At 38.0% G+C, this 27,777-nt stretch overlaps 1 protein-coding gene across 1 annotated transcript in view; it reads left to right on the top strand.

Annotated features, from left to right (window-relative positions):
- The first annotated feature begins 16,402 nt into the window (after positions 1-16,402).
- LOC135207232 (polyadenylate-binding protein-interacting protein 2B-like) overlaps positions 16,403-27,777 on the top strand; it is a 72,192-nt gene continuing 60,817 nt past the window's right edge. Inside the window, exon 1 of the mRNA XM_064238863.1 lies at positions 16,403-16,561. The gene's annotated coding sequence lies outside the window, so the exon portion shown is untranslated. The remainder of the gene's footprint in view (positions 16,562-27,777) is intronic.

The raw sequence follows: 27,777 nt of genomic DNA on the forward strand, positions 1-27,777 counted from the left end.
GGGGGCAAACAGATCGACTGTGACAGGCCACTTCTTCCTGAGGCTGTCGAAGACTTCTTGGCAAAGTGTCCACTCCGACCCTTGAACTTCGTTCGGTCTCGACAAGGCGTCTGCTAAGACGTTGTGATGGCCCAGGATAAACTGAGGGACCAACGTAATCCCCCTGTCTTCTGCCCAACACAGGATTGATCGCACTTCTTGAGTGAGAAGGTCCGACTGTGTGCCACCTTGGTTTCTTAAGTACGAGACTGCTGTGGTGATGTCGACGAAGATCGCGACAACCGACTCCAACAGTTGATTCTGAAATGAAAGAAGGCCTAGGTACACTGCCCTTAGTTCCCTCCAATTTATTGACACGATCCTCTCTTCCTCTGACCAAAGGCCCGAAGCAGCTTCAGAGCCCAAGTGTGCGCCCCAACCTTGATCCGAGGCGTCTGACCAAAACATTAGGTCCGGCGGAACTGAAAGAAGAGACGTTCCTGACTTGAGGCGGTGAACTTGCATCCACCAACGGAGATCCTTCTGACATTGTGGAGAGGAGGCGACTATCGTGTCCTTGGACACGAAATCCCACGACTGGCGAAGTGTCGACTGAAGGGACCTCATTCTGGGACGACCTCCGGGAACCAGTTGGATGAGGGATGACAAATGGCCCAGGAGAGTCCTCCAAAGGGAAACTGGCTGCATTACGGAGGACAAAAATTCTTCGACCAGACTTAGAAGCTTGTTTATCTGTTTTGGAGCGAGAGAAGCCCTCAAAATCTGGGAATTCAAAACAATCCCCAGATAAGTCATGATCTGGCAAGGGATTAGACTGGACTTGTCGAAGTTGACACAAATGCCCAACTCGACATAAAGAGACAGAACTATCTCCCTCGACCGGAGACATTTCTCTAGAGATTCGGCCTGGACCAGCCAATCGTCCAGATACCGAAGCATCCTTACATTTAACAGGAGCCATCACCCGAGAAAAGACCTGTGGAGCAGTGGTGAGGCCGAAACAAAGGGTCTTGAACTGGAAAACTCCTAAGTCCGTGAAAAACCCAAGGTAAGGTCTGCTCTTCGGATGGATGGGGATTTGCAGATAAGCATCCTGCAGATCGATGGAAATCATCCAGTCCCCCATCCTGATGGATGAAAGAACAGTCTGAATTGTCTCCATCCGGAACTTGGACTTTAGAATGAACTTGTTCAAGACCAAAAGATCTATGATGGGGCGCCAGGCACCCAAGGCCTTTAGAACTACAAACACCCGTGAGTAAAACCCGGGAGAAGGAGGAGCTCGCTCTATGGCCTCCTTCTCCAAGAGAGCCGAAAGCTCCTTCTCCAAGGCTTGACCCCTGATTGAGTGAGGGGAATAACTGCTGAACTCGAGAGGACGATTGGAAAGTGGAGGTCTCGAAACAAAAGGGATCTCGTAACCTATCTTCAGGACCTCCGCTACCCAAGCATCCACTGCTCTCTCCTGCCAAGCTGACCAATAGTGAGAGAGACAAGCTCCTACTGCGGTCTCTGGGCGAGGTAATGACTCCTACTTCCGAAAATTCTTACGCAGAGACAAGGAAGAAGAAGAAGAAGAAGAAGGTCCTCCTGGAGGTTGAGCTCTTCCCCTGCCCTTAGAGCCACGCCAAGAACCTCTCCCGCGTTTCAAAGAGTGAGCACCATAGGAGGAAGCTGAGGTGCCAGAAACCTGAAATGTACTCTGGAAAAACAAGCCAGAAGGAGGAGGTTGTTGGGCTGGAGCAGAAGGCACGGATCTGGCACTAAACTTACGCTTACTCCTTGAAGGAACGGGAGGAAGACCAGAGGAAAAAGCCCTTGATAAGGCCCAGTGAGCTTGGGAAGAGGCATCACCTTGATGTTCCTTCAAAACCTCAGAAAGCACAGACATATCAAATAGGGAATTGCCAAAAGGAGAAGAGGACAACAAACGGTTTCTCTGAATCTCCGATACAGAGGAGGGTAACTGCAACAAATACAAGCTAGGCCTTAGAGAAACAAGAAAGGCCTGCATTGAAGCGCCAAGCTCGTTCTGATGTACAGAAGCGATTCAGCAGAATTTCTCAAAAGGAGGAGCATCGGGAGGAACAAACACGGAGTCCTTGATATACATTAAAAGACCTCCGAGGACCCACATATTGAAGGATTGAGCTTCTTGTAAGGAGCTCATAACAGACTCCATGGCAATAAAGTCTTCGATTGAGACCGAGACCGAAGCCTTGGAAAGCAAAGGTTGACCCGAAAGTTGGACAAAATCAGGATTTGGTTTGGGGGGTTGAGAGAATGAAGTATCATCCGCCACCTGATAAACTCCTCTCCGGTGTCGTAGAAGAGAAGAGAGCTTCCTCTTCCCTTCCTCGGTCACCTTCAAAAGTTTAGCGGCGACGTCCGCCGTCACTCTCGCAAACCTCTGAGCAAAGGGAAAACAAAAATTCCCGTGACCGGGAAGGACCGTCAAGAAAAATCCCTTCTGTAATACAACGAGGTGGAGGCTGCTTCTGCTCTTTAGGCCTTGCCTGAGGAAGAAAACTCAAAATTAAATAAAAAAGTTTCTTAAACTCGACATCATGACCGTCGTTCAAAGAAACATCAATATCACACAAATCCACGTCATCATCATCACCATTGTCAGATCCTAACCGAGAAACTTCCCCTGAAGTAAGATCCTGACGACTAGCTATCTTAGGTCTAACACTAATACCCCTCCCCCCTTCTCCTAAATAAGCGCCCTTTGGCACTGTTATGGGACTAACAGGGGACACATTGGGTAAAGAATCGTCAGGCACCTGCCCAGACCGGATCCCCCCTAGGCCTTCGCCACAATGGGGTTCACAAGCCGGGGTATCTGTCACACCGTTACCCATGGTGCTGTCGACAGGTACCTGACGAGGAGCTGAAAATAAATCTAAAAGAGTGTTAGGCATTCTAGTAAAAGCTTCTTCAAAATTCTCTGACAGCTTGTTAAACTTGGCTGAAATGTCTCTATCTAAACTAAGCTGTAATTTTTCAAATTTCTGTTTCCAACTAGTTTCCATCACCAAAAACTTTGAATCAACATCAGAAATTACTTCACTATTTACCGGTTGGACAGGTGGCAAAGCATCAATTAATTCAGAATCGGAATCACATGATACCAAAACCGAAGAACCAGAACCATGAGCGCACAAATCAAGGAAATCATTAGATACAGGTCTAGCTACCGATTTCTTTTTCTCCTTAATCAATCTGTTACGCTGCAAGATTCTTTGATGTTTCATATAAGTCATGTCTTCGTCAGACCAAGGCTTACATAAGTCACAACGAGAAGTCAAGTCACAAACCTGTCCACGACAAAAGGTACAAATGTCATGGGGTTCATACTCCCTGCTACTCATCCTTGTCCCACAAGCCGGGCAATTCCTGATGTTGCTGGCAGAAGGAAGCATCAAATTATCTAGGCTATCCATTGGACTGTTGGACAGGTCACGTAATTCCGGGTCGCGCAAAAGTTCTTAATATAACATAAATACCACAATAGAAATAAAAGTTAATTCACTATTTCGTGGATGTAATACGTGAGTGGTAATTAACATAAAGTCACATTAACAATTAATGAGAGCTTTAAAGGCACAAAAAGGTTTAGGAAATTTATAAAGAGCGGCAATGATGTAAACAGCACAGGCGCTCGTTAACAGATTTTCAAGGGAAGGTTTTGTAACTGTCAACGGCAGTGTTGCCAACTGGCGGACAGAATAGGAGGTAACAGGGTTGCCAATGTGGTAAATTTTGGTGCGGTTTTGGGGGATTTAGGGCTAGATAAATTATATTAAGGTGATGTTTATTAATATTAAATGTTACAGGTGTGGACAGGTAGGGCACGTAGCAAGTGGATGTCAGGGTACCCATGTGAATGTGATTTGTGGTAATTGCGGGGAGAATGGACATTATGCGAGGATGTGTAGAGAACCACGAGTGAAATGTGTCAAATTTGGAATGGATGATTATGTAGCGAGTGTGTGAAGGTGAAAGAGGATGAGTCAGGCTGGGAATTCGGGAAACTAGGTGTTAAGGGGATTCAGTTGGGTGGGTTCTTTAGTGTGCGACAGTATGTTCAGGAGAATGCGATGGATGAATGGCTGAGGGTGAATAAGGATGAGCTGAGTGTCAGTGAATAAATAGGTCTGGGAGATCGACATTTAGTGTTGGTTGAGTATGGACATTATGCGAGGATGTGTAGAGAACCACAAGTGAAATGTGTCGAATTTGGAATGGATGGTCATGTAGTGAGTGTGTGTGTAGGTGAAAGAGGATGAGTCAGGCTGGGAATTCGGGAAACTAGGTGTTAAGGGGATTCAGTTGGGTGGGTCCTCGGGTCCTCTAGTGTGCAACAGTATGTTCAGGAGAATGCGATGGATGAATGGCTGAGGGTGAATAAGTATGAGCTGAGTGTCAGTGAACAAATAGGTCTGGGAGATCGACATTTAGTGTTGGTTGAGTATGGAAGAAAGCGGAAGAATGTAGAGAGAGGGAATGGAAGGAAGAAGTGTGAACGGCATGATAAGGGTGCTTGTGTGGTACTGTACCAGTTTTGAATACACCGTTTCCATCTTTTATTTTCCTCTGTCTTTTTCTACACACCTGGTAAGCGATCTCCTTTTTATTTCAAATGCTGCTGTCATAGACTTGATTAGACCCTTCCAACAATTTACATTTTTTTTATATTAAGGTTGCAGTTTATACTGGACGGAATGACAAAACCGATCCAAAATGCTTTCCCTCTCGTTATTTTGCTGAAATTCCTCTCAATGACCGAGTTCCTTATGTACCTTAGGTCTCCTAGTTTCCACGCATTTCCTTTGTGTGAGCGTGTGTGTGTGTGTTTAATATATTCATTTGACTTTATAGTAACTGTTGTCCCCAAATCTTATATTTTGCAATGCTTAGATTCTTTCTATGTGCTCTGCTTTTTCTTTCAAATATCAAAATGTTACCTTTTTCTTTACCTGTTTCCATAATAAAGACTTATTACTTATTATATTTTGCATTTTATACTTTCTACTGTCACCAAAGCTTCAGCAAAGAATAACGTTCTTAGTTTTATAAATCCGTTTTAAAAATCGTTCCTCTTCTGATTTTTATTTTATTATTATAATCAAATATATTTTTAGCTAAAGCTGAGACGATGATCTTGAGCAACCTTGTCTTATTACTCCTGTAATGTCCATTTCTTGCTCTATAACACACCCCGCCCCTACACACAATTCAATATTTATTTTGTCGCCTCCGTATATATATATATATATAATATATATATATATATATATATATATATATATATATAGATATATATATATATATATATATATATATATATATTTGTAGTTACTTCCGTGATCACGATGCGAGACTCTGAACATTCAACGCTTTGAAATGAGAAAGATGGCCATGAAATAACATATTGCTGTTGGTATTGCTTCTAAGTGAGATACTGTAAAATAGAAATGTCACAGCCACAGCAGAAATGTACATTCCTATAAGCCGCCTGTTTATCAAGAATCTAAAGAAAAGCCAAATCCATAAAAAAACTGTGAAAGTACTGGAAATCTGAAAAATATATGATACAGATACACAGTAGTACTTATAGTAGATGAAGAAAGATGTACTTAGTTAAACAAATTTGCCTCACAAAACCAGAATGTCATATCAAAATGAGTATATCAGGTCACAGATTCGTATACCCTTACAAATGAAAAACAACAGAAAACGCATATGGCCACACTACCACTAAATTCGCCCCTGAACCAAAATGCACTGATCGTGGTCGAAACGTGCAAACTGAAATTCGGGGGTTTTTATGACCCAACCAAAATTTAACGTGTATATATTGAGTGATAGTTAATCAAAACACTGAAAGAAGTAGCACAGGGAATAATAATAATTATGTTATAATAATAAAAACAGCGCAATCAACTAATAGTGGCGTAGAAAAAACATTCAAAAATAAGAATTCAGATAAAAAGTGAGATGAGAGTCACAAGTTACACCTGGAATAGTTAGTTAAAGCTTCAGATTCATTCAGCAGAGTCCCATCCACCTGATGGGGAGGGAAAATCTGTACAAGATCTGCAAGTCAACAGTGTGTACGTGTGTGTCTTTGTGTGTACTATATAATATATATATAGATATATATATATATATATATATATATAATAATATATATACGTATATATGTGTGTGTGTGTGATTGATAAAAATGTTCAGAGACTGCTGTCTCTCTCGTCAAGTAAGTAATTAATGAGAAAAGCTACAGAAAAGGCGGTATTTATACCAAGAGATCCATCCGCGGGTAGCATGTTTTACAAGTCCCCCCTTCTGATAATTCTACTTTAATCTTCTTAAGCGTTGGTTGAAGGAAGATTTGATGAAATGATATCTGAAACCCATGCGCCCTTTGAGATGTTCATTACCTGTCTGTTTGATCAAGGCTACCTCCAACATTAGACTTTTGTACCGACATCAGCTGCTATAAATTATTCGTGACAAATTCCAGTTTATTCTGTGGTTATGGTTATTTATATGGTTGAAAATAGCTGAGTTTTGTTGTTCATACCTAACTGACCGTTTATGTTGCATTAATCTCTGGAGAAGTGATTTTCCTCTAAAACCGATGTAAGATTGGTCACATTCCAGGCATCGGATTTCGTATATCCTGTGTCCGTGCAGGATGTCTTTTGTTGGATGTAATCAGGGATTTGTCTAAGGTATTTTGACAAGTAAAGGCAAAAGGGTTAGATTTTCCGAGGGTCTGGGTCACTGTCTTAATCCTGTCCAGGTGAGGGATTTTTATTTTATTGTTTATATATATATATATATATATATATATATATATATATATATATAGATATATATGTTTTATATATATATATATCTATATATATATTTATTATATATATACATATGTTATAGGATCAAGGAATTATTATCAGAATGCGTTAGCATATAAAGACTTCGAAAAGGCATGAATAATAAGAAAAGGGGGAATAGGAAAAAGAACGAGATAATGATCACCTTTCTCACTCAAGCTTGACGCCCAGGTGCCGCAGGAAATTCGAAACCTCGGAACATGGTTTCGATCTCCCTAAGACCTATGTCACGTCCACTACAGAAAATTAATCGATGCTACGGCTCTCCTGACATCTTCTGACTCGTTCGAGCGCCGAGAATTAATTTGGGTTAGAAACATCTCGAGGGCCTTCTGCTTAATATTTCTAAGGAAAACTCAATGCACCTTTGTTTAAGGGAAGAAGTTGAGACTCCTCCCTGTTAAGGTAGGCCTTTTGGTTTTAACCAATCAAATCAGCAGTGCTTGACTTTTAAGGATGTCCTATAGTATAGGTCCTCCACGAATATCCTACGAGAATGCCCGAAGACACCCTCAAGAGCCTGCGCATGGACAAGGAGGCGTTTCCAAATGAGAAACTTACCAATTACTACAGGAAAGATGACAGGAAGGCGTTTTTTTTTAAGAGAAGGGCCATAACCACTCAGACATAAGGGTTCTTTCAGAAGACCGCGCCCAGAGTCAAAATCAAGAATCCAAGGGCTGTGCGAAGAAGACATCCGAAATAAAAAGGCTTGACATTGGGGAGAGAACAGAAGAAGGTAGTGTGAGAGAAGAAAGCAGTGTGAGGGAAGAAAGAGAGGGGAAGACGCCCTGCCATTGAAGGGAGTGCAAAGTGGGTGTAAAAGAATCAATTACAACATAGAGACAGTGTGAAGTGCTAATCGGCCCCAGTGACAATACTGAACTCATGTAAAATTCCCTTAGTGCCAAATAGACTTACAAAGAAAGAAAAATGCAGAATAGTTTGTATTGGTCCAAGCACCCAAATACAAAGGTGGAAAAGAAGTTTTAAGTTTCCCTATCAAGAATAAATACATATAAGGACACATCAATTTATTTTCCCAAATGATAAAAATTCTAAGATAAGAAGATATCTAACAATCTTTGTGCGAAGCACACTAATTATATAATTATATCTCATTGTCCACACCAATTCTAGTTGCCCCCCTCAGGCCGATTTTTGCTATCTCAGGTCTGTAGCAGTTCCCCTACATGTGTGTGTATTAATATAGTATATATATAATATATATATATATATATATAATATATAGATATATATATATATATATATATATAAATATATATATTACGAAAGGCTCAACTTACGAAAAACTCGAGATACGAAAGCTGACACGAAAAATTTTACTGCTCTACATGCGAAAAGTTTTCAAGATACAAAAGGTTTCTGAAAGTCCAAGATTCACCCGATAACAATTTTGAAATTCGCGCCGCGCGCCGCCATCTTATTTCTAGTAGACTCGCCACCATCTTCTTGCTCTCCCATTGGTTCCTGATGCTAGCCAAGCCATGAGATCCTTCTCTCCTATTGGACAGCATCCCTCCCATCATGCATCTTACGTGGTGGCGTCCCTTCGCTTGGCCACTTCGCACCCGAAGCTTTATCCTACACATTCGTTTGGTCCACCGATTTCGTTTAGTATCGTAAATTCGTTAGTGATTTCGTTGTGCTACTTTATTGTGTTGTGAGAACCTAATTAGTATACATACTACATACGTAACTTAATTACGTACAGTACATATTAGTCATGGGTCCCAAGAAAGTTGCTGAAGTTCACAGAAAGAAGAGAATGCTTTCTATGGAGACCAAAATGGAGATAATAAAAAAGTATGAAGCTGGCTTGCAGTTGAGTGTGATCGCTAAGGAATACGGCCAAAATCCGTCGACGATAGGCACCATCCTTAAGCAGAAGGAAGCCATCAAAGCAGCTACACCTTCGAAGGGCGTGACTATTTTGTCCAACAAGAGGAGCCATGGGCATAATGAAATGGAAAGGCTGCTTCTTGTATGGATCGAGGACAAAGAAATCGATGGCGATACGATAACCGAGACGGCAATCTGCCAGAAGGCCAGCGCTATTTTCGGCGATTTGATTGCCCAAGCCGAAGACGACGGCGGAGAGGGGACATCAACGGCAACCCCAGAGTTCAAGGCTTCTCATGGGTGGTTCGAAAAATTCCATAAACGGACTGGCATCCATTTGGTGGTGAAGAAATTGAAATTACGTAAACTGTAAAAAAAGTAAAAAGAAATGTAAAAATAAAAAAAAGACAAAATAAATTTTATTTTAAGTTTTTTGTAAAGTTAAGTGTTACAGTTTTGTTAATGTGAAGTTTAGTTTGTTTTTCTGACATTTTTTTATGTTTCGTAAAGTTAAGTATACGTATCTGCCGTTTGTCCTCCTCCTCCTCTGCCGCCACTTTCGGAGATAGCCTCACTCGAAAGGTAAGCTTCCACATTTTACGTTACAGTAATAATATTTCTTGAACACTAACATACACTTTATTTACAGGTTTTGCATTTTTATTATTAAGTTACGTATTGAATGGTCCAAATAGTTGTAGTATTTCATTGTTTATAGGTCAATTTAGCTTTATTATGAAATTTACTTGGGTGTTTTTGGAGGGCTTGGAACGGATTAGCCATTTTACATGAAAATTTGGTCCAAGATATGAAAAACTCATGATACGAAAGGCGCCTCGGAACGGATTAATTTCGTATCTCGAGGTACTACTGTATATATATATATATATATATATATATATATATATATATATATCTTTGAGCCTTAACATTCCTATACAATATAAGGAGCTCAAAAACCAACAATAGATTTTCATAATATATATATATATATATATATATATATATATATATATATATATACATATATATATATATATATATATATATATATATATATATATATATATATATATATATATATATATTATGAAAATCTGTCGCAGCAATGCAATGGGAAGAAAACCCATCTTTGAGAAAATTATGTGACCTTAGCTTAGGACGAAGGAATAACAAAGATCAAGAATCTAATGTTAAAATCATAGACTTTCTCTGCATTAGCTTTTCTTCCAGTAAATGATGTGGTAGATGACGACTGACTTCCCAAAGTCATTACTCACTTTGAAGTAAGCAAGAGGCAGAAGTGGGAACAGGACTGCAGCAACCTCTTCCACTGCATCTTGGAATGTTCATAACCAAACAATAAACGACATTCTTGATTCTTAGAGCTGCCAGTAGTGTAGAGGGATGGCATAATGCTATCCAAAAATCAGTTACTTGTCAACCCCTTCCGTTTGGAACAGATTGATGCTTAGAAAAGATGGGAAGCTTTAAGCTACAAAGAAGAAGACTGACTACCAGAGCGAGATAATTGTCCAACTGAGAAATAGAACATTAATGAGCGCCTACAATCACGAATAGCATGTTACACTCTTGAGGACAAACTAACTTTCTGACGAGGGGTTGTCCATGGCATGCATGCTTTGATAAAAAATATAAAATGCAAAGACAGTATATTGTATGTAATGTTCCTCAAAAACACTGCACGATGGTACTACGCATTTGACTGGGACTGAGCCACAGTTGTCCAGAATGCAGATATCCTAGAACCATATATACATACATACATAGATACATACCATACACACACACACACACACACACACACACCACACACCAACACACACACATATATATATATATATATATATATATATATATATATATATATATATATATATATATATATATCAATGAGGAGGAGGACATAAAGACTTGCTAAAAGGGTCAATTTATTCCCGACGTTTCGTAATGTCTTCATTACATTTTCGAGGGCTGTACAAAATAGATAACATAAATTACAATAAAGCTAAAAATTTAAAATTTAAAAATAAAAGTTGCACAATGATTACAAACTTAAAATATTAAAATGGAAAACTAAAAGGACAACTCCAAAAAACACAAAACATAAAATAAACAGGACAAAAACTTTAAATAAGTAAACAAAAAATAAGAAAAAAAACAAAAAAATTTAAAAGTTGAGCAAAGCTGGACCAACCTATTCAGCGACAATGTCAAGACTGGAGATAAAAGATAGAAACTAAGAGAGGCACAGTGTGCCAGCAGAGGTTTGGTTGTTCAACAAGGGGACGAGTCGTTTGATCATTAACGATTCTAAAATTGTCAAATCGTGGCTGTTGGAAGCTCGTCCTACAACTTTAAAGTCCTTATTTTCAATGGAGGTTTTACATATTTTAGAATGATTTCTAATATTAGAAAAGTCTGGGTCTGCAATTTTGCTGCCTGTTCTATAGCTTACTCCACGATGTGAATCTATGCGTACCTTCAGAAGCTTCCTGGTGGATCCAATATAAGTTCCTAAATTACATTTAGGACAATTATAGCTATGCACACACCCGGAGGACATATAAGGGCACAAACGATCTTTAAACTTGAATAATGACCCAATGGTAACAGGATTAATGGGAATCAAATTAACCTTAATAGCTCCAAACTTATTTTGGATATGTTGTGAAAATGTTTTTCTAAAAGTATCATCCAAAAAACGGGAACTTAGCATAAAAATTCAGTTTAGGAACATTAAAATTTGTCGTTTTGAGAGAGAAGTACATGTCTAGGAGCAAGTGAAGTGTCTTAAAGACCAGTTAAGATAGGAAGCCGTTTTCTTTAAAATATTTGCATAAAAAGGCGAGTTCATCTTGAAACAGAAACCAATCAGAAGTTAGCATTAGAGCCCTGTGGAAGAGAGTAAAAACAAAATTAATTTTAAAGTTAAAAGAACAGAAACTACAAAAATTTGACCCTAAGCCCGTAAACGTTCTTTTCCTAAAAATCGTGGGGCTAAAAATATTATTTTATCTTAAAGCAAGGATGCCTAAAAAGAAAGCTGATTTTCATTTTATTTCTCCAGGGTAAACTTACGTTGGAATGTTGTACATTTATAAACTCAAGAAAGGAATCAGCATCATAATTACGTCTAAAAAGGGCAAAGGTATCATCAACATACCTTACATAGAAAAGGGGGCGGCAGGCTAAGGAAAAGTCATCTAAGAAGTGCTCCTCCAGGGAGCGCATAAAAATGTTGGCAAAAGTGGGACCAAGAGGACTTCCCATCGCCATGCCATCAACTTGCTTGTATAACTTACCGTTGAAAATAAAGGCTGTGTCCAGCACAGCCAAGCTTAAAAGAGTCTTAAAAAACGTACGGTTAAAACCACTTAAAACTGAGTCGGGTTCGGGAAAAAGCCTATTTAAAATTATATTGATAGTTTCCTCCACGGGTACATTAGTAAACAAGGATTCTACATCAAAGCTGGTCATGAACAGGTCTGAATCTCGCAATAAAATCTTTTCCTTTAAATTGACTAGAATTTTTTAAGGTGTAATTATTTGTGGTTAATGGCTCAAGCAAGGGAACGAAAAACTTTGCTCATTTGTAATTGGGGGGGATTGTATGATGCAAGAATTGGTCGTAAAGGAACACCTTCTTTATGAATCTTCGGTGGCCCATAGAGGATGCCATAGGACGAGCCCTTGACAAACAAATCTTCGTAAGTTTCATTATTGATAATATTTTCACTTTTCAGAGCTCACAGGAAACGGTTAATTTTTTCTTCCATTTTAAAAATGTTTGCATAATCGGGAGATCCAATCATCTGAGACTTGGAGGAATCATCAAGAATGATTTCCATTTTCGTAATATAATCTACGTTATTCAATAAAACAACACCCTTACCTTTATCTGGTTTGGTGATAATGAAGTCTTCTTTCTGTGACAGTTCCTGTAGGATCTTAAAATCAGTCTTTTTTTTTTTTTTTTTTTTTTTGTGTATTGGGTCTTTAGTTCTCTGAAAGCGTTATGCGACAGCTCAAATAAACGATTTTGGAGATTTTAATGATCAAACGACTCGTCCCCTTGTTGAACAGCCAAACGTCCGCTGACACACTGCAGCTCTCTTAGTTTCTATCTTTTATCTCCAGTCTTGACATTGCTGCTTAAGTTTTGCTTAACTTTTGAATATTCTTTTATTTTTTGGTTTTTTATTTTTTTACTTATTTTATGAGTTTTTTGTCCTGATTATTTTACGTTTTGTGTTTTTTTTAAATTGTCCTTTTAGTTGTCCCTTTTAATATATTAAGTTTGTAATCATTGTGCAAATATTATTTTTAAATTTTAAATTCTGAGCTTTATTGTAATTTATGTTATCTATTTTGTACAGCCCTCGAAAATGTAATGAAGACATTACGAAACGTCGGGAATAAATTGAACCTTTTAGCAAGTCTTTATGTCCTCTCCCTCATTGATGTATATCTGGCTGTGGCCAACCGCTGTTTGGATATGGTATATATATATATATATATATATATTATTAATATAAATATATATAGATATATATATATATATATATATATATATAATACGTCCAACGCCAAGCCGGATGATGGAAATGTCCGAATGTTACGCAAAAACTCCACATCCGTAAAATGACAACTTCGTACCCTTTTCGTACCCTTGACACCCCAACCTTGTCAGTGCCAAATAACCATATAGGCTACACTAAATATACTTATCAACCATAGCCAACACGCTTTAAACTGAAAAAAATGATGTTAAACCATAAGTTACTGTATATATTTTTTCATCTTTGTAACAATATATGCATAAACTATAAGCTTATACACAAAACAATATGTTATGCGCTGTAGTAGGCTACATTCTCGTATGGTACAATACTGTATATTATTTTTGTGAAACAAGGGTTGTGCTTTATTATTTGCTTTATGTTATGACAATATGGCAGTGTCTACACACACACACACACCCATAATAAATAAAACTTAAAAACTGTGGAAGTTTTTCTCCCTCTCTTACCTCACACATAATACAGCAAGCATACTGTATGTAAAGTAGCCTACCGTAAAACACTGGTAACATCGTTTTCCCTGTTTTGTTTACAAAACAATATAAAATACACTTAACAATTAGAAAACACTTTTTATCTCTCACTTACCTGTGTGCAGCGCTGAATGGCCAGACTTCTCAAAAGTCGTGAAGAAGTTTATCAGTCCTCCTCCAACGCAACTGTATCATCGAGGTACCTCCTCAAGATCAAGAAGTGGTTGGAAGAGGCGGGGCTGAGGGTCCGGGTCATCGAAAGGTGGTAGAGACGCATCATATTCCTGGCTGGAAAATCTTGTGTATCAACAAAGGCTGCCGAAGTGCTTGCCTCTGTATCCTAGCAAGTTACTGAAGAGTGGATGGCGATAGATTTAGATGTAATGGGGTTTATGGGTCTAAAGGTTGCTCTGACGATAAGAACAATGATTCTGCTTTACAATAATTGTCTGCTGCATTTCTTGAATACTTTCAGCAAACTCCAACTCCCTGTGAAAGGAGTTACAGTCAGTGATAGGATTCTACATAATATCGATAAACCTCTGGAAGGCAGTCCTTTTGTGTTTATGTGAATGTATTGGTTGTGACGCAGACTTGTCTTTATTGTCATTGTTGTCTTCAGGAGCTTCCTCCTTCTTTTCACCAGCAGCAACTATAGCTGCTATCTTTCTGTTGTACAAAAGTTGAAAACCAGTATTGCCACTTTCATTGTCTAGCTACTCCTGTAGTACATGATGTACATCATCCTCGAGAATGCTGTTGCCTCCCTTAACAAGTTGTTACTGAACGTTATTTATGCCAAAGCCTTGAAAGTAAATCATTCCCTCTATGTCATTTTGGATTAGGTTCAACGGCACGCTCCAGGGTCTGTACAGTGATGTCGTCCCAAGCATTTACATAGTTATAGATGGCAGAAATATAGTGAGTGCCTTTGAAGATTCTCCATAGTCCGTTCCCTGTGTATCCAAGACATACTCCTTTTCCTCGTTTCCAAACACCACCAATCACGTCCCCTGGTATGGTATATCCATTTAGTTGCTGCAATATTACCTTGGTCCATTGATTGAATGAGTGCATTCGTATTAGGAGGCAAAAGTAAAAAAAGATAACCTAATATGATCTCAGGAGCATTGTCCATGAGAAGCAAATCCCTTACCCAGTGTCTAGCAATTCCAAAGTCCAGTGTCTGATGCCAAACAGCTTCCTTACAAAAATGATTCTAGAACTAATAGGAAATATTTCGGAGGTGATTCATACTTTCGCTTGGTTTGCCTCTAAGAAGATACCAAATCACTGGAGGAGATTATCCATCAACCCATGCATAGCACGTGGTTGCTTTGAATGTCCAACTACCACTGGTTTGTAACAATACCCACTCGGAGCATTTGCACATAGCAAAGCAGACAGGTTGGTTCAAAAGCTTTTGACCAGATAGTCTTAGTGGGAAAGGAGTAGGTGATAGAATAGATCGGTTTTGTCAGCCCTGAAGATGCAACTTTTAAAAAATGCATTTCCTTTTTACTGATTTTTTCAACATCTGAAATTCCTCTAATCTCTCTTTAGAATCATCCAAAACATTGCCATGAGTTTTTTTTAAGCTCATGTCAAATCCTGAAACAAAACGTCTAATTTTCAGACTCCTTAAAGTCTGCAACCCAATGCAGACCTGTAAACTCCATTAAAAATACATTGTGAATGTGGCAAATTTCATCTGGAACAAACCGTAAAAGATGTTGATAAGAGAATTTCCCAATATCGATATTGTCTAAGGACAAATTCTCCAAACAGTGCTGCTTATTTACATGTGCAAAATTGTGGCTGTCCTATCCTTTGGAAATTGGACCCTTTATTTCTTCATATGGTTTCCCAACAGTTTAAGTTCAGAGAAAGGTTTAAGTGACCAGTCACCAAATGTTCTCTCTTTTAACTTTTTAAGATGTCTAAAAAATAAACAAATGGTCAAATTAGCAAACACAATTTTACCTTTGACAACTGTTTTGTTGACTTTTTTTTCCAGTGAGAAAGATGTTTATGATTTTTATGTATATACTTATTCTGTTTATTTTTTATAATAAAACTCTTGAAGAGGCCTGGTGGAAGGGAAAATTATCGAGCTACTAGAGTCTTTTTTTTCTCCTGTGGACTAGTATATTGACACATCTCATCTTTGTGTTATGAAGATTATACTTGTGTGTGTGCATGGATATGTATGTATATATGAGGCAGAGGGTGATATACGACAAAGGGCGTGGGTGGGGGTGAGGTAGGTGTTCATTTACACGGTGGATGTACTGATGTAAAAAAAAAACTTAAAACCTTTTTGTTTAATTCATGCTGTGATATGGAATATCAAGCAGTGAATATGGAATTTGTAATTTGAGCAAATTCATCTAATGAATACTCTATTATATTTGATAATAGAGGTCCTGCGAGCACTTTGGAGTGGTGCAGGTACTTGAATAAACCTTCAACAAGTAACAAGTAAGTAAAGAAGTGAAATTTCCTTTTTAGAAATGGCGGAAGTCCTACGCGAAAGGACAGGGAAGTCGGCTCTCTTGGGTGGGCGCGCTGCGGATCTTCTTGGAAGAAAGAGAATAACAACAACAACAGCAGCAGCAACCCAGGGTCACTCACAGCAGCAGCAGCAGCAGCAACTGAAGGCATTGACAGCTTTGCGTCTGGATGTGAAGTCGTTCTTCGTGTGACAGATCAACAGCAAGTGAGATCCTGGTGTTTTGTTGACCTAGAAATGTTGTTTGTAGTCTGGGGGATAGTTTTGGCCGAATGGGGTTGGAGGAGATGAGCTTGATTCGTCACGAAAGACGACGATGTGTTGGGCTTCCTTCCCTCTCACTTTCAGGTCGACTTCCCCTTCGGAGTTGACCAGGAAGCCACAACAGCTGTTTACGTAATGAGCCGCTGTCACCTCGTCATTCTCGTTTGCTGCCTTTGAGCACGACCCCGGACGACTCCCGAGGGTCTTTCGCCCTGAACTTGTGGGTCGTTGGCGGGGCTGCCTTGAAACGAATTGTGAAAGTCGTAGGTCCTAGCCTACCAAGTATTAGGTAGGGCTATTAGGTATACCTAGTCTAGATTACTAGCTACTAGGCTACTAATTTGGGTTGAGTGCACGCAAGAGAAGTCGCTCAGGGTAAATATAACTAAGGTAGATCTATATTACTATTCCGCGGCGGCCTCGACTATGGCAGTTGCAGTTTTTCTATGCAGTTTTACCTCCTGAACAAGAATTTTAAGTGATATTTATTTGGACGACTGTAATTAACCCCCAAGGGCTTGTACTAAACATGGTGAAATACATTTGATGCCCCAATTCATGGTGGCTTTCGTATTCGCCGGGACGAACGATGCGGTCATGCGGAATGCTTAGGGTAAACAATCGCATGGACTGGCTCAACTCGCCGATGGTCACGGCTGGACACCCTCTGAAAAAGTACTTATAACTCGTCTTGACACCGGAGATGGGCATCAGTTGCGACTTGTTGTTGGTGAGAGACGGAGCTAAAGACCTCTACTCTCCTTTCGAAGTAAGTATTTTCTCCAAAGTTAGAAATTAAGGCCAAATTTAAAGCATTAAAACGGAGGGTAGTGAAAAGGGTGGCCAACGAAGTGCAAATCTCACCAAAACTCTTTCGAAATTTTTACTTACGCTTAAATATCTTAGAAGATTGACGTCATCTCGATGTTCGTGGAGTCACTTATGTCAACTAACTTCCCATTTCCTGTGATAAATCCTCACGCCACTTGTACCCATAGATGCTGGGGCACTTTTATCACAACAATCGGAACACGGTCACTGGGCACGACGTTTTTAAGTAAACAACTGTTTTGGTGGAAGACGACGACGAAGCGTGCACTAGATAATTATTTAAATAAATAGTAAAACATCAATATTTTACATATTTATAATGATTAATTTGAAGATATTTATGAAAAAAAAAAATTCAATTCTGACTAAAATTTAAGTAATTATTTTTCGGAATTAGAACGTTCTTTTAAGTCCTGTATTATGACGTCACGACATCTTGACTTTTGTATCTATTGTAGATGAATTGCTATACTCAACTTTCTTGCAGAACAGTTTACGTTATTCATGCAGATTGTTATCAGCTATTCATGTAATTGTTATAATCGTAATGAGCATATATATCTATTATTTACTTTTTGGATATATGACGATGTTTTATTGCCGGATTACCGCCGTAGTGTGACCCAACCGCTTTCGGTCCCTGGGCCTCTGTCTGTTTTCGCTCTATAAGAAATTAATGGGGCCGAATTTGCAATGACCAGAAAGTCGTTAAAAGAAGAAAGTTAGCATTGAGGGGCATATGATTTGATTGCGAAAAATACAAATTTATACAATAGCTAGCTTGTAAAAAATACTTTATTACAAAAAACTTGATTGACAACCAAGCAGCTTACCTATTATGGGTTTCAGAGGCAGTGCAAGCACGTTTTTTGGCAATATTTCTGTAACGAACACTCGTATCAGAACGAGATTTTGCTATAGTGCATTACACCCAGTGCCGTAATTTATAAGGGTATGGTAAATCACTAATCTTAAAGAATAATGACACTTGTTCATGTACCATTAGCCTATGTATTGAAAGTATATATACAAAAATATTAAAGCAATTTTATCATTATTGCATTACTATGACAACTAGAATTCATGGAAACAGTTTATAATAATGCATCGGCATATGTGTGAAGCTCCACTAATGTGGCAACGATGATTTTGCCATTCTTAGCATGCAAACATTAAAGGTTACATTTATTTCTGGCATACAGTTATTAAAAAAAAATCAAAATACTAATATAGACTTAATCAATGAAAAGTGCTAGCAAAAAAAAAAAAAAACATTATAATCCACTTATTATCCGTCGGCTGTTCCGCTGTGGTTTTCGGCAGCCAGATGTACGACAATGTTAGAAACATTGGATTGTATCTACTTTAGAAATATCTGTAATTTTTCGGGGTAATTTGGTTGCAAAAAAGGGGTAATAGACATTAATTAAATAAACATTTGGAAATGATAAAGTAAAGTTGAACTAAATAATGAGTAAAGTAAACAATTAAGGGAATAAAACTTTGCAGCGTTGTCGTCTGCTGCTCGTAACTGTGTTTGTGGAGCGAGAGCTTAGGAACCAGGAACAGCAACGTGGTTCAAGTGCAATGTGGAGTGAATTAAGACCAAAATGTGCATAATAACAATCAAATAAGCACTGTGGAGTTTCAGTTGTGATGGCAGTAAGGATAAAAGCACCGATTACAAGGTAAAAATGAATTCAGTTCAAACCGTGACCCCGGGAATAACAAGTTTCATACTTTCACTAATATAGGTAACAAAATGTTGTTTTATTGTGCTGATTACAACTGCAATCTCGAGTCCATAAACGTTACATATAATACGCTAACATTGTTCAAATGAGTGCTGGGAAGGCTGGGAAAGATGGTGTCCATCCGTGACTAGACCCGTCCAGCCACACGATCGCCGCCATATTGGATTTCCAAACTGCCTTGAACACATATTTTACGAAGAGCGTCACATGCTTATTTTAGTTCGTATGGGGCTTTCATATATTACATTATGATTACAAAACTTCAATCTTTTGAATGGTATGCTTAGAGTTGTAATTGTATTCTTGTTTCACCAATTAAATATTGAGTGAATAAGACCCGGCCGGCGTGATGATGGTGGATTGTCCGTGATTGTTTATCCTATATAGATAGAAATACCATAACTAGTATTAACATTGATCTTACAATAGCTTTTTGTACAGAAATTTGGGAGTTTCTTACTTAGCCTCTAACTAGCCAAATCTGTGAGTTGGTTGCAACAAAATACTCTATTTCTGCCGTGGCCAAATGGTTGGTTATGACCTTACAGCTTCCTCCAGGCAATAACTACTGAATTAGCCAAGCCAGTTCCAGGCCTATTTAACAGCTTAATGAAAATCTGGTCTGGGCTTTATTTACTAAATTAGGCAGGCGTCATCAACATGTCTTGGTAATCCTAAAGAATAGTTTCACACGGACTCCAAGGAACGTAACTGCGGATACGACATCCTCTAGGGATTGGGGCGTCCAATGTATTTCACCATGTTTAGTACTGGCCCCTGGGGGTTAATTACAGTTATCCTAATAAATATTACTTAAAATTCTTGTTCAGGAGGTAAAACTGTGTAGAAAACCGTTACTGCCATAGTCGAGGGTGCCGTGGAATAGTAATATAGATCTACCCACGTCTTCTCCAAACAATAACACTGCTGGTGGGCAAAAACCCATTTCTGCTCTTCTAGTATGTATCAGAAGAACGTTAATCATTCAAGTTAATCTGCGCCTTGTTTCTAAGCAAGAGTTCAGTCGTTTTTGTTGTAGGATGCACAAATAGGTGGGGAAAGGGAAGCCCATACTGGCATTGTATTCCCTGCAAAAGTGACAAGGAAAGAAGAAATAGTAAGTGGCTGGCTGCTACTAATTGTCCAACTCATGCAAGGCTTAAAAAGAATTAAGATGAGAGCAGTGGGACGGAGCACTCCATGACCTGCCTCAAATTACTCAGGAGGTACAGTTGCCTCAAGGTATTCCTTTACCCCCTACCCTTTTGTTTCATGAAAATGGTATGGTAACACTGCAATGAAGCCTATTTGCCTTGGGTAATTATATAAAAAAGGGGCGCATGAGCTTATTAAAAAAAGTAGTTACCTAGAGTGACGGAGAATAGCATATAGAATTCTTAGATCCTAGTCAATAAGTGAGGAAACTCATATTAGTCCCAAAAAACATCACTTTAATATGTAAAAACTTGGGGAAAAAACGAAGTCAAGAGAGCCCCTTCTCTCATTGAGTTGACTGTACACTGACGTCTGTATCTGCGCTCATGCAAGGACTAAAAACAAATAACTAAAACAAGTGATGAATGCAGTACATACAGGGTAAATCTCTTTACTTTCGTATTTCTCTATGATTTATTCTTACACAATGAATACGGAAAATTTTCCCTCTCGCATGGCTATTTTGTTCTTCATCATCATAGCAGTAGCTTCTATAAGTGTAACTATTCAATGTGAAAGCTGTGTAATAAGTTATGGTGTTTTCTGTTTTCTTTATAGTTATAACACTGAAAAGTTAATTAAATACTGTCAAGATCAATGGGGTAATTTTACTTGAAAAACATTGTGCTTTGTGTAATTCTATGTATAGAGTTGATATGAACAAATTCTTATTCTGTTGTGATAAATCGTATTTCACTCAAGGACACCGTAGAAAAAGGTGTTATTTTAAAGCTTGTATATTCAAGAGCACTAGGTTTCACCAATCCAAGCTACGTAATAACCAATTAAGTGATAGGATAGGCAGGTGTTTTAGGTTAGGATAGTGCCCAATTATATTTAAATTGACCCCTATCTGGACTGCTTTTCATGTTTGAATTCTTTGCTGGCATTTTTTCATTTCAAGGTTTTTATCATTTCTCAGGCCCATTCTTGGCTCACCTGTTTTAAATCCAATATATTTAACAACTTTTTAAGTGGTGTTTTACTCATTCCCCAGCTTTTCATCTACTTTGTCTGCCCCCACCCAAAACCCTCAGTTCCCACCTGTGGTCCCCCAAGATTGTTGGTGGTTGTAAGGGTTTTCCTCTGTTATTTAATGATACTGAAGCATAAAAAAGTGTTGTTTTAGAATTTTAAGCTGTTTAACACATAGTAACTGGTGCGCCCCTTTCCTGTATAATTACCTTGTCATGTAACAATGGACGTGAATGGTCGAGCTATTGGTATACTAATGTTCAAATTTTCTAAACTCTGCTGTAGACAGTATTTTAATGGTATACAAATAATAGTTCACATTGCAAATGAGTTGTTAAATTGATAGAAAAATAGTATAGTAAAGAGTAATAAAAGTAGCAATGGTAAAAATCATACTCAGTCCTGATTAAACATACTGCATCATCAACCTTGGTTGCATTGGGGTGTGGGAGGCATTTGCTGAAATCCAACGTAGTTCAAAGCAGATATTTGGTGTCAATTTCAGAAAAATTTGTTCATTAGAAATACGCTTTCAAGTTTCAAGAACTGTAAATATAATTTCATAAAGGCAATTATGATAGTCATTGACAGGCTATGAGATGGAAGGCTTGGGGAGAAATTATTAGACTCATATTTGTTTTTTATTTGAGCCACATCTCACCAGAGTAGCCTAGATGTAAATTTCTCGAGTCATCAGAGTAACAACACTACCACCCAGATAGTATTTATATCAGTGGTAGATATGGTTGCAAACTGATAAATTCAGTACTTAGATATGATGAGAGAGATTGAACTATGGTTGGGTTTATTTTCTGTCAATTTTGTTGTTATTATTAAACAATACTGATACCTTGATAATGACAACATGACCTCTATTAAAATTATATAACAGAAAGAGACAGGGAGATAGAGACTGAACTATTGTTGGGTTTATTTTCTGTCAATTTCATTGGCAATGTTAGACAATACTATATAGACCTTATAATTCCTTGGGAATGACAACAAGGACTCTATAAAAGATGTTTAACTTAAAAGGAGAGAGAGGCGGGGCTAGTAAGTGATGTTTTGCCCACTGTTAGTCCAATGAATACATAATTCTCTTTAGTAGCAGTTTAATGACTGGAGTTGACAATGAATCATAATCAACAGAGAATCAGCAATAAGAACAGAATTGTGGTCATGAGAGAGACTGGCATGTCTTACAAACGTATTGCAAGAGAATTGGGAATTTCATTGCCAACAGTTCGACTTTGGTATCATAGATGGGAGGAGTCTGGAAACCTCAATGGCAGGCCAAGAGTTGGTGGGTCAAGAAAAACGTCCCCTGAAGAAGATACAGTGATTATGGATCTTGTTTTGCTTATTTTTATTTTTACAATTCAACATTGTATAAATAGGAATAAAAAGATCTATTTCCATAGTGATTTAACTAAATCGTGACCACAAATGTAAGGAATGTTGTGAGAATGGAAATTGGAAAAAAATATGTAACTCCAGTCAATCTGTATCGCTTGAGTCCTAAAACAAAGGTTAATATGAAGTTATGATTGTAATTAAACACTGAATATCACAAATTTTATAATTATATATAGTTTTCTATAAAACTATATACATATAATGAATCCAGCTGATATTAATGAATATCACAAATGTGTGATACATAGATTTCAGATATTTGCTATAAATTCAGCAATGAATCCAGCTGATTTTAATACAATTTCTTAATTATATAATTATAAAAAGCTTGGGTATTTTACTTTTTACTAGTGATTATGACCAAGGACCAGTTCAAATGAGGGGAAATTTATTAATTTAAATGTAAAGAAGAAATCTAAACCTGACACCTACGGAAAGCAATTCAATCCATCTCTTTATCTCTGTGTATCTAGTTGCAAGGTCAAAGTGCTAATTATATTATCTATAAAAATATTCAGTATTAAAAGTGAAATATCTTACGAAGCACTTAATTACATTCCCTAGGGTAATTCTGTTGTCAAGTGTGTCTTTGACAACCGATGAATTCTCGAACTACCACAGTCATGAACTCATACCTTACTATTCTGTGAATGATCATCATGGAATTTACTTTCATGAAAATGAAAATACGATTGATGATTTCTTCTTGATGTTTTGTTAGGTCACATGTGGAGGGAAATTTAAAATATTGAACAAGACCTTTGAAACAGTTGGTTTGACATCGATAACCCTCACCGTACTGTAATAAAGATCGAGAGGGTGAGGGATGAAAATTTAATGGAACTAGTACTCCATACGGACTTTGGTGATCCAGTTCTTGGTATTATGCATCCAGAACACGGGCAGCAGTGCCTTGTTCTTATTCTTGAGTGGCCTGGGGTTTGCTGCCTTGTAAATGAGGCCTGGTTTGAGCATAAACCCAGCTGCATTCCTGCACATTAGAAGGGTAACCCTGTCTTTCTGTGCCTTGAACCTGGAGGCTTTAGCTTCGTCCTTCATTAAGTGTGTCCGGAAAGGCATCTTCCAGATCAGGCCGGTCTCGTCAATAATGAACACCTGTTGTGGACAGTAGCCCTTCTGCAGAATCTTCTTGAAGGTCTAGGGATATTTCGCTGCCGCCTCATTGTCCACAGATGCTGCTTCTCAATGTAGAAAAACAGACTCTAGGTGGAACCGCTTCTGGAACCTGTGGAACCATCCTTTGCATGCCTGAAAAACCTTGAGGAGCTGATGATGGCTTCAGTTATGGCTCTTCCTCCTCCTCCTCTTCTTCCTCTTCGGGCATGGGTTCGTCAGAGCCCAAGAATTCTAATTCCTCTTCTTCATCGCCTTCCTGTGCCTCTAAATTGGCGCCTTTCTGTGCCTGTATGTTGTTGCCTTCTGTAGCAGTTGATAACTACTGATAGAGTAGTCATGCTTTCTCATGAATGATGTTGGAGTCTAGGGGCATGTTCTTCTGGCAGTCCTTTATCCATTATGCCAGCGCAGATTCCATTCTCATGATTGTTATATCTTGCACTGTCGACACTTTTTGCAGTACCGAAGTAGCTCGTGCTAACACTTTTTCTTATTTTACTTTCTTCTTAATGTATCTCACTATGCTCTCATTTGCAGTAAAATGGTGGCCAACCACTTCGAAACTTTTGCCCTCCTTTAACATATCGAGAACTTTCACCTTCTCATCGAGCTTCATGACGGCCTTCTTTCTTTTAGGCTCTTTGCCAGGAGCCTTAGAAGGAGCAGGGTGCTTTTTAGGAGCCATTTTTGCCACGATTCACACACATTTAATGAGATTTAAAACAATGATTCACTATTACGTCTTTGTATATCAGTAATCACTTTGCAGGGAGGCTAATGAAGGAGCAATGCATAGTACCCACAATTGTATCTTTGCAAGATGGGACTCAGGTTTCAACCAATCAATGCCAAGTGTACAGCCAATGAGTGCCAAGGAAAATGAATGTTACTTCTGGATTGGCTGCTTTGCAGACGACAGCCTATAGCGTGTTGAGTATCATTTCATCTCGGTACTGTTCTAAGAGGGCATCACGGTGCCATAAGAATTGTTTATGCATGAAAAGTTGGCTTGGGTGGAGCACCTTTTTAGAAAAACAAGTATGTGTATGTTATTGAAATTTTGTTAGTGTTTACATTAACATATGTATTACAGAACTATATTTGAAAATTAGTACTAAATCTTTTTTCATCATAAAAATTTATTTAGTTACGAAAATATACTACTTGCTGCAGACGAAGACATACATACCCTGCTATTCCCATTGTCTTATGTATTTTTGTTATGCTCTACGTACTTATATCATCCTAAAACAATATGTATGTACACTTGACAAGAAAAGTGAAGATACCATTTTCATTAGCTTTCGTTCATCGAATTTCCAATTTGTTTTTACTGAAAAGACATATCGCTAAATTTACTCTAGAATATGAAAATACACTGCAAATTATATCATATAGGTTAAAACTGCAAAACAAAACCGTTCAGATACTTAAAAACACGATGTATGTCCGTGGCAATTGGAATTTCTCAGATGAATTCGTTCATAGAGATCTGGTTGATAGAATGTGGATTTCTGATTGTAGTACTATGTATCACGATGACAATATTTACTCGTTTTATTTCATGAACGGGGATATTATTGCATCATCGTAAGTGGGGATTGCAATTATTTTAGTTTTTACAAACTCATGTTTGTATTCCAAAGCGATTAAAGTTAGCTGATGCAATGGCAATTAATGTTGTGACGGCTAAGGTAGGTTGAGCAAATCTACTTGCATCCGCAAGTGCTTTTTCTATGATGTGAGGAAGAGCCCTAGAATTTCGAGCGGGAAAGCGCAAGTCACTGGATACTGGCTTACGTAACGGATTTCACATTTTGATTACTTTGACGTTGACATGGATCAAATGCTAGTTGCTGTTTACAAAGATACTGTCTTTAAACATAAATCTTATCAAGGTTAAAGTAACATGCCAGCTCAAAAATTTTCTGGCTATATGCTCCCATTACAAAGCAGTTTGTTGTAGTCTACAGCCCTACACGACTGCATTTCTTTGCCGTGAGGCTGAAAGATCTCCCAACACATCAGCATTTTTTGCACGATGTAAAACCTTATTTGCCTGTACAATACATATTGAGTTCTTTGTGGTAATAAATATTTTTACTTAACACAGCTTTTTTTGTGAATGATTTGTAGATGAAACCTGATTTTCAAAAGTATAGACTATGTCAAGAGAGAAAGAATGGCTGCAGCCTTTGACTTAAATTTTTCTTGTCTTTTTACAATCTTTGAATGTTACAGCAACTGTGGAATGAAATCAAGATTAGGGTATGAATTTCTTAGAGAATCAACTTGAATATTATGATCCTTCAAATTTTATCTAGCATAGTGCAGCACAATCTTGGCAGTCATATTGCCGTTTTCCAGGTATTTGTACACCGACTCACTGCTCTTTCTTCTGCCTTTCCCCCGTCACAAGTCCCTCACCAATACATACTATAATTCTCTCTCTCTCTCTCTCTCTCTCTCTCTCTCTCTCTCTCTCTCATCTCTCTCGTCTCTCTCTCTCTCTCTCTCTCCACACATTTGAAACATTTGAAAAAATATTATCACTTAATCTCTCAAAGTAAATATAATGAATTAAGTATCTCTATCGATAGGCCTATTCTTGTGCTCTCTCTCTCTGTCGTCATAATATTTCATTCTCTACTGTATTGTTCCTCACGATTTCCACAAGTACTGCCCAAATTTTAAAACACTTTCTCTCATTGTTTAAGATCCGTCTTCAGTTATGTACGAATTTTACGTCAGTTTAGTGTCAAACATTACTTATAAATAAGGTTTCACAGTAGGTTTTAAAAAAGGATGATCGATATTCTACCCTAAACTGACGTTACCAAACCAAACCAACATTAACGAATTATATTGAGCCTGTTACTACTTTCAAGTATAGATGATTATAGGACCTCTACAGAATCTTTATGGTGTAAAGTTAATGGAAATCTAGAAAGCAACAAATGCTATGATTTTGAAGCTCCGTCCCCTTTCTAGAGTGTGGCATTATTGAACAATATATGTCTGAAGATTTAAAAAAACTGTAACTTAATTTCCTTGCCAAGTGTACATGTATGCGCAATTTATACCCAATTGACCCGATACAGTTCAATGTTCTCTTATTTTTTAATGTTTTGCCTGTACAGGATTTACTATGGACTAGGAATATCCTTCGAATTCATCCACTAAAATGTCCTCTAAATGCTCTGCTTCTCCTAAGGCTTCTGGCAAAGAGCCTAAGCACCAGAGAACCTTACAGTTAATGACAAATGAGGAGAAAGTAGACATAATTGTTATGTTAAGAGAGGGCAAAAGTCATGGAGAAGTAGCAGTCCATTATGGCATGAGTAAAAGCGCAGTTGCCTGCATCAAGAACAAGTTTGAACAGGGTAAAATACTTGGGGAGGTACTGCTGGAGAACTTGCCACCCTCTTTACTATCCCACTAACAGACCAGGATTTTTAACAATATCTTGGTCTGCACAGATTGATCAGGGTAGTCAGGCAGATACAGAGATTGATATATGCATGGGGTAAGAATGAAGAAAGGGCCACAAATTTTAGTAATATAATGATCTCGTGTAGCTTGATGAAGCACCTGCTGAAGAAAGTGAGGAGGCGCCCCCAGATATGTAACACCTCTACTTTGCTGTGCAGTCATATATTCATCATCATACCAGAGAGTACCTTTATGATTTAATATTATTATTACAATAATGTTACATATTGTACAGTAAATAATATGAAAATACAGAATATTGCTTTACAAAAAAATTTGTATCCATGAATAGTAGGGACCCTTGAATATTTTTATACTAGATACATTTCACAGAAAAAA

This window comes from Macrobrachium nipponense, chromosome 32, assembly GCF_015104395.2.
Source record: "Macrobrachium nipponense isolate FS-2020 chromosome 32, ASM1510439v2, whole genome shotgun sequence".
Taxonomy (NCBI): Eukaryota; Metazoa; Arthropoda; class Malacostraca; order Decapoda; family Palaemonidae; genus Macrobrachium; species Macrobrachium nipponense.